This window comes from Danio rerio, chromosome 1, assembly GCF_049306965.1.
Source record: "Danio rerio strain Tuebingen ecotype United States chromosome 1, GRCz12tu, whole genome shotgun sequence".
NCBI lineage: Eukaryota > Metazoa > Chordata > Actinopteri > Cypriniformes > Danionidae > Danio > Danio rerio.
This window is the reverse complement of record NC_133176.1, coordinates 280,625-290,000: the sequence shown is the minus strand read 5'-3', so window position 1 is coordinate 290,000 and position 9,376 is coordinate 280,625. Positions and strand designations below refer to the sequence as shown.

General features: G+C 44.0%; 1 protein-coding gene across 4 annotated transcripts in view; it reads right to left on the bottom strand.

Moving 5' to 3' along the window:
* The window catches only part of crfa4 (cytokine receptor family, class I receptor 4), a 30,066-nt gene extending 21,297 nt beyond the window's left edge, over window positions 1-8,769 (bottom strand). For all 4 annotated transcript variants that reach the window (XM_073949268.1, XM_073949270.1, XM_073949269.1 and 1 more), the window contains exon 1: window positions 8,598-8,769. The gene's annotated coding sequence lies outside the window, so the exon portion shown is untranslated. The remainder of the gene's footprint in view (window positions 1-8,597) is intronic.
* Between the last annotated feature and the right edge of the window lie 607 nt (window positions 8,770-9,376).

Below are 9,376 nucleotides of genomic sequence, written 5' to 3'. Positions count from 1 at the left end.
GGCTCCAGACTCACGTAACAGCGGGAGCATGAATGAGGAATAATTACCAGCCTTCATCTTCTCTCTACAGATCTGACGTTCTCCAGAAGACAGACAAAGAGCTTCTGGAATATCAATGTTTTAAGATGAAAACCGTCTGAGAGAAGAAAAGTAGAAATATCACATGATCACTGAAGAAACATCCTGTACAATTCACAGACGTCAGGATCCGTCACGGCCACGAGACGTTTGTGCTTATATATTGATAATGTGTTTATCCCACTGCAAGAACACACTAAATAATGTTGAACATTTCGGCTACTGTACTGTACTGTAGTGTGTTGATGTTGTACTGTAGTGTGTTGATGTTGTACTGTAGTGTGTTGATGTTGTACTGTAGTGTGTTGATGTTGTATTGTAGTGTGTTGATGTTGTATTGTAGTGTGTTGATGTTGTATTGTAGTGTGTTGATGTTGTATTGTAGTGTGTTGATGTTGTACTGTAGTGTGTTGATGTTGTACTGTAGTGTGTTGATGTTGTACTGTAGTGTGTTGATGTTGTACTGTAGTGTGTTGATGTTGTACTGTAGTGTGTTGATGTTGTACTGTAGTGTGTTGATGTTGTACTGTAGTGTGTTGATGTTGTACTGTAGTGTGTTGATGTTGTACTGTAGTGTGTTGATGTTGTATTGTAGTGTGTTGATGTTGTATTGTAGTGTGTTGATGTTGTACTGTAGTGTGTTGATGTTGTACTGTAGTGTGTTGATGTTGTATTGTAGTGTGTTGATGTTGTACTGTAGTGTGTTGATGTTGTACTGTAGTGTGTTGATGTTGTATTGTAGTGTGTTGATGTTGTATTGTAGTGTGTTGATGTTGTACTGTAGTGTGTTGATGTTGTACTGTAGTGTGTTGATGTTGTATTGTAGTGTGTTGATGTTGTACTGTAGTGTGTTGAAGTTGTACTGTAGTGTGTTGATGTTGTACTGTAGTGTGTTGATGTTGTACTGTAGTGTGTTGATGTTGTACTGTAGTGTGTTGATGTTGTATTGTAGTGTGTTGATGTTGTATTGTAGTGTGTTGATGTTGTACTGTAGTGTGTTGATGTTGTACTGTAGTGTGTTGATGTTGTATTGTAGTGTGTTGATGTTGTACTGTAGTGTGTTGAAGTTGTACTGTAGTGTGTTGATGTTGTATTGTAGTGTGTTGATGTTGTACTGTAGTGTGTTGATGTTGTATTGTAGTGTGTTGATGTTGTACTGTAGTGTGTTGATGTTGTATTGTAGTGTGTTGATGTTGTACTGTAGTGTGTTGAAGTTGTACTGTAGTGTGTTGATGTTGTACTGTAGTGTGTTGATGTTGTATTGTAGTGTGTTGATGTTGTATTGTAGTGTGTTGATGTTGTATTGTAGTGTGTTGATGTTGTACTGTAGTGTGTTGATGTTGTACTGTAGTGTGTTGATGTTGTATTGTAGTGTGTTGATGTTGTACTGTAGTGTGTTGAAGTTGTACTGTAGTGTGTTGATGTTGTACTGTAGTGTGTTGATGTTGTACTGTAGTGTGTTGATGTTGTACTGTAGTGTGTTGATGTTGTATTGTAGTGTGTTGATGTTGTATTGTAGTGTGTTGATGTTGTACTGTAGTGTGTTGATGTTGTACTGTAGTGTGTTGATGTTGTATTGTAGTGTGTTGATGTTGTACTGTAGTGTGTTGAAGTTGTACTGTAGTGTGTTGATGTTGTATTGTAGTGTGTTGATGTTGTACTGTAGTGTGTTGATGTTGTATTGTAGTGTGTTGATGTTGTACTGTAGTGTGTTGATGTTGTATTGTAGTGTGTTGATGTTGTATTGTAGTGTGTTGATGTTGTATTGTAGTGTGTTGATGTTGTACTGTAGTGTGTTGATGTTGTACTGTAGTGTGTTGATGTTGTATTGTAGTGTGTTGATGTTGTACTGTAGTGTGTTGAAGTTGTACTGTAGTGTGTTGATGTTGTACTGTAGTGTGTTGATGTTGTATTGTAGTGTGTTGATGTTGTATTGTAGTGTGTTGATGTTACGGGGTAGTGTTTTGGTGTCAGGCAGTAGCCTGTTCTCCAGCAGAAGTGACAATAGTGTGTGTGTGTGTAGTGTGTGTTGTTAAAGACGGCTGTATGTGTGAGATCACGGAATAAGTAGATCCTCACAGCAGATCATATTACAGCAGATCACTAACAGGCTGGGCCGTTCTGGAAATTCAGCATAACCTGAGAATGAGACTCAAACCCGTCAGACCAGATTTACTCACACACACTCGCACACTCACACACACTCGCACACACTCACACACACCAGATCTTCCGGTCCCCATCACTACAGCACGAGTACAGAAGAGCAGGCAATGTTTCACTCTTTGAGGTAATGGGGAAGCTCTGTGAGGCTGAGAGGTGTTGAACGTGTGTGAACCTGAAGATCAGGAAGCTCAGTTAGAGACGGGCAGGTAATGTGAAGTCAATGAAGATTTCTCTGCTTTACGTTCAGATCTACATTAGATTTCCCCAGCGGTGTTCGAGCGCTGAGCTCTCTGTCCAATCACACGCGTCTCCGTTCAAGTAGGGAACGCAGCAGCCAATCAGAGGTTTTCAGTGCTGATTCTCATTGGCTGAGTTCTGCACACTCATGAGTCCTCTCACCATAAACAACAGAGTGCTGATGGGAGATCAGTGAAGCAGTCATTCTGCAGCTCACAAACACCATCACTCACACTTAATCACTGTTCACACACACACACACACACACACACACACACACACACACACACACACACACTCACACACACACACACACACACACACACACACACACACACACACACACACACACACACACACACACACACACACACGCTCACACACTCACACACACACACACACACACACACACACACACACACACACACACACTCACACACACACACACACACGCTCACACGCACACACACACACACACACACACACACACACACACACACACACACACACACACAGTTGTGTTTCAGCCTCTGCTCAGTGACGGTGAGATTACGGTCAGATTTGGCTGGAGAACTCGCGTCATGTAAAGATAATGCTGTAAATCAGTGTCGTGTCTAAAACACAGGAACAGCAGCAGATCCGGCGCTCAGATTAACCCAGAACTCAACTCTTGAATCTGATCTGAGCTCTGAGTTCCTGAGTCCCCACAGCGCAGTCTTAGTTCCTGGAGAACCGTACCATCAGACGCGCTTCATTAGGAGAAAAGCTTGGCTGACTGTAAACATACTCTTTAGGGGCCCTTGTTAGTGCACACTATGATGAAGGGAGCGGTCAGTTCTCCATCTCTGATCAGCGCTGCTGCCGCTGTGTGTTCATCAGGAGTTTGGGTTATTCTGTCATGCAGAAACAGGCCAGCAAATCAATAATAGCTTTCAACACCGCTCACTGTCCACTGAGGCGAGCGGAGACAGCAGCGCGCGCACACACACACACACACACACACACACACACACGCGCACTTACAGCTGGGTCAGCGGAGACTACTGAACCATACTAAACACACACACACACACACAGACATACTTACACACACACATGCAAAAACTCTCTCACACACACACATATGTACACACACACACACACACACACACACGTGCACACGCACAGGAGGAAAACAGTGTGACCTTTACAGTCTCAGAGGACGCAGCGCAGCTGTAATTGGACGATGGTTAATGAAGACATCAGAAACAGCCGGAGGGAAAGTTCAGCGGCTCCAGCGGGACCCAGCGGACACAATCACCTGTCCACATGGTCACCTGACCTCTCTCCTCCAATCAGGAGCAGGTCATCATTCATTCATCTTCCTTTGGCTTAGTCCCTTTATTCATCAGGTGTCGCCACAACAGAATGAACCGCCAAACACAACCCAGAACTACACTCACACACTACGGCCAGTGTAGTTGATCAGTTCCCCTATAGCGCATGTGTTTGGACTGTGGGGGAAACTGGAGCACCCGGAGGAAACCCACTCCAACACGGGGAGAACATGCAAACTCCACACAGAAACACCAACTGACCCAGCCGAGACTCAAACCAGAGACCTTCTTGCTGTGAGGCGACAGCGCTACCCACTGCGCCACCGTGTCGCCCTCGTCAAGGTTTATTTCTCGAGTATGTGAGTGATGCAGCAGCAGACGCGGCTCTACTGTCCTGTACTGCTGATGAACTGAAGGAGTTCAGCTTCCAGAGTCAGATCTCCAGCTGCAGGACATTCAGTCATTCAGTATATCCTGATAGTGAACCTGCTCCACACCAACATCACATAATAATCTAAATACAATATATAGAATAAGCGATATAATAATATTAATCTATCATTATAAAATATACTATAAATAAAAACAATAATCATAATCAATAATAAACCGATAATAAATGAAATAAGTCAATAGTTATTAATAAAGCAAGAGACGGAGTACTGTATGCTGTTATACCTGTAAAAGTCCCCTATTTTACAGCCCATAATACAGTATATCCCCCAACCCTGATCAGCTGTAGCTGTATGCAGTCACTCATTATGCAAATTTCTCTTAATTATAAACTATATCATTGTCTTAACGTTGTCTTGGTTATAAAGGAAACATCTGTGGTTTCCCCATGGAGAGGCAGGTCTCAAACCCTGACAGCTTCAGCTCCATGCAGACACACCGTGTGGATGAAGCAGACGAGCACACACACTTCCAGACTCAGCTCAGCCTGCAGGAACAGAGAGACTTCCTCATCTGCTGACTCTGAGTGTGTCCGAGTGTTCACACTAACCCTAACATCTAGAGTGCTCACTGCTCCTGAAGTCTTCATTTGAGGGTGAACTGTCTCTTTAAAGGATCTTCATCAACCATCGCTGTCAATCAAATATCCATGATGCTGAGACCCACTGACCGTTTCCATGGCAGCACAGACCCTACACCTGAAACATGAACACTGCTGTGTGTGTGTGTGTGTGTGTGTGTATCCTTTATAATACACAGCTTTATCTCTAATCAATGAGTAAAAGCTGAAGACGTCCTGAAGGTAACGAACAGTAGAAGCCAAAATAAAGACGCGTCCCCGCTCTGACGAGTTGTGTTTGATGTGTGGACGGAAGCGCTGTGTATATTCTGATGTTTGCTCTCTCAGTGATTGTGGCCAGTAGTGTGTTTACTGTAAACACATGCGTGTGAATGATCCTCCATGTCAATGTCAAACACACACACACACACACACACACACACACACACACACACACACAGGTCTACAACATCATCATGTTCTAACCCGTCTGCGGCTCCAGAGCGGGTGTGTTTCAGCTAACGGCTGCTGGAATCAGCTCAGGCGCTCCTGCACACGCTCCACTGCTTTCTGCTTCACTGAGACTTCAGCTGGACATTAGACTGATCCCTGCACTACTGCATCAGCACAGCAGCACGTGTGTGTGTGTGTGTGTGTGTGTCGGGATCACACCGAGGATACAGAAAACACACCTGAACACTTCTCAATCCTCCACACACAACAGCGGCCCACAAACAGCAAACACACAGCAGTGGAGCTCCACACTGCAGAGCAGACTCCGGCTGACTTTAGGCTATCAGATGTCATAAACCCTACACAGTCAACACTGCTCCTACATGTGGAGCGACTGCCGGCGATTATGACAGAAACACAAGCTGCAGATCTCATTCTTGGTCTTCTACAGAAACTTTATTTTCCATATTTGAATGGTTTATTTAATGTTACGCTCGATTATTTTGTATAATTTGAACATGTGTACAATATTTCAGTCAGATCACACGACATTACAGCACATCTAGTTTAGTCAACTAAATCTGGAGTATCTTTAGCCGACTACAAATAAATGATTCAGGAAGTAAAATATGACTGGAACTAGATCAAAACCGGCTGTGAGAATGAACACAGCAGATCCTCTGCGCTTCTCTGAGATGTGTGGATGTGTGGATGTGTGGAGCCATGCGATATGACCACAGAGGTGTTATGGGGAAAATGAAAGTGTGTTATTTCATGCTGTGCTCAAATCCAGCGTTTACTGCAATACTTTCCCATGATTCCTCAGTGTGCAGTGTAACGCAGCATCATGCAGATGCAGACAGAGGAACAGCATCAACAGGAAACTGCCATCTGTCCAGCTCACATGTTATCTGGCCATTTCCCTCCTCCTATATCAGACACGTCATCACTCATTACCGCATCTGTGAGGAATTCTATCATTTCAGATTTCTACATCCATTCATCACACATTTACCCTGAAACTCGAAATAAAGTCAGAAATATACAACCCGAGCAAATATTATTAAGTAACAGTAGATGCCCAATGACTTGCCTAATTACCCGAACTATACCCTAATTACCCTGACTATACCCTAATTACCCTGACTATACCCTAATTACCCGAACTATACCCTAATTACCCTGACTATACCCTAATTACCCTGACTATACCCTAATTACCCTGACTATACCCTAATTACCCTGACTATACCCTAATTACCCTAACTATACCCTAATTACCCTGACTATACCCTAATTACCCTGACTATACCCTAATTACCCCAGTGAAGCCTTTAAATGTGAACACTAGTGTCCTGAAGAATGTCTGGTCTAGCATTATGAGCGGGCATCATGGAGAAGAGACACACATCAGCTGTTAAATGTGTTGAAGAAATCTGCTCTGTTGGGTTCTGGAAATAAAGGACAGATAACATCACTAATAATTAGTAATTCTGTGACTTTAAATATGTTATATAATCATAGGAGAGGCTGCGCGGGCCGGAATGGATCTGCTCTCTTCATGGATGTACATTAAATGGATTTTCTGCTGCTCTTGGAAATGCAGTGATCTGACAGACAGAACCCGAGTCACAGCAGCAGCAGATATTCTGATCATCTATCTAATAAATGCTGTGTTAGTGTGCATTCCAGTGTGTTCATGTTCATTAGTGTTCAGCAGACACACACACACACACACACACACACACACCGGTCTGAACACGAGCAGGAGAACAGGAGCTCTCTCAGCATCTCAGCAGCACTACTGACTGTGTTTACACAACATCTGAACATCCACATGAAGAACAGATGCAGGAGACTGAACACTGACATCACACACACACACACACACGCACGCGCACACACACACACGCACGCGCACACACTGAAACAGCAGAATCACACCATAACTTCAGCTCGGACATCTGGACTTTACTATTATGTTAAGCTGCTTTACACATTGTAAACGCACTATAGAAACACACAGATGAATTAAACACACACACACACACACACACACACACACCGCAGTGAAGGAGGTCAGGAAAACAAGAAAATATGGAAATGATTTGGATTTTGAACTTTTAAAACTCGGTCAGCCGAGCAGAGAGTTATGCATAAGCACGGAGACGTGTGTGTGTGTGTGTGTGTGTGTGTGTGTGTGTGTGTTGGGGATTGTTTTGTTATCTTGCTCACACAAACTCATGTGTGTTTAGAACCCTTCAGTTCCTCAGAGTTCCTGGTGCTGATGATTAACATCATTGCAGTGTGTGTGTGTGTGTGTGTGTGTGTGTGTGTGTGTGTGTGTGTGTGTGTGTGTGTGTCCTGTTGTTTTTGAGAAAGTGGATGCAGAGCATTGAGCCTCAGGCCGACAGAGATGCAGATTCAATTAGCACAACAACTTATTCACACACACACACACACACACACACACACACACACGCACACACACACACACACACACACACACTTTCTCTCTCAAACACGCACACATTATATATATATATATATATATATATATATATATATATATATATATATATATATATATATATATATATATAAACTCAACACACAAACTACTCTCTATACTCTCTATCACTCACACACACACACACACACACTTCTCATGCTTTATTCTAGAAGATTTATAGTGTGTGTGATGATGATGGTTATTCTCTTTTTGTGCATCAACTGTACATCAACACACACACACACACACACACACACACACACACACACATTAATCAAAGATCAATCACCGACAGATAAATCCTCAGTGATGGTGTTATTTCACGGCTGTAGATGAATGAGGTCAGCGCGCGCGCGCGTGTTGGAGCAGATCAGCGCGTAACAGCGTCATGTCGGCTTCAGGAGAACTTCACGCAACTTTCCACAGCGAGACTGATCGACATTATCACCGATTATAAACACACCGACAGCCCAGAATCAGGGAAATGAGCGAAAATACCCGCTTCACTCAAACTGAAGATCAACACGAGCATTACAGTAATACAGTAATATTACAGTAATATCAGAGTAAGAGTCATATCAGAGTCATATCAGAGTCTCCCTCATGATGAGGAATAACAGCAGCAGCGGCCGCCTGACAGCAGCGACACCGCGGACACACGCAGACACACGAGCACGAGCGGAGAACACGACAGCAGCACTGACCATCAACAGACGACAAACACACACATAAACCACACATATATGCGCCCACAAGAGTGTGTGAGTGTGTGTGTTCGCCAGGGTCTGTGTGTGAGAGTGTGTGTGTCGGATCAGCGGCTCACCTTCTCGCAGGTCCTGAAATTGTTTCCCGGTTTTCCTAGAAACCATAAGAGCAGCGCTTGGTGTCGGTCCCGGTTCTCGTTGCTGCCGCTCGGTGCTCGATGTGCGTGTGTGTGTGTGTGTGTGGCGCTGCTGATCCGCTTCGCTCCACCTGATGAAGATGCGCGTCATTCTGCGCGCGCTCGGTGAGGCGGAGACGCGCGGGAGCGGCGGAGAGCAGTTCAGAAAAAACCGACAGTAAACACGATGACAGTGGATCTGCTCATTCCTCAGCTGAAGAAGTGTGTGTGAACAGTTCATTTGGGCTGAATTTAAGCAAACAAATGAAGCTGGAGATACATTAAACTCCGCACACACACACACACACACACACACACACACACACACACACACACACACACACACACACACACACACACACACACACACACACACACACACACACACACACACACACACACACACTGAAGTCATGATAGTGTGTAAAATCCACTCAGCGCTGGGTCAGATGAATCATTTAAACTCAGTTTAACACATTAGCCCAGCTGCTGTTTCTCCATATCCCGAGTGTCTGTCTCCTACACTAAAGAAGATGTTTTGAAGAATGTTGGAAACCAGTTGACCTGCAGGATGAAGCAGTGATGCAGCAGCTTTGAGCTTCCTGGAGACATCTCACTGAGTTCAGCAGGAGACCCCGACTCCAACAGGTCAGGAGAACTCAGAGCGAGAGAAATGATGCAGCTTTCTAACTTGGGTGAACTATCCCTTTAACAACAACCCA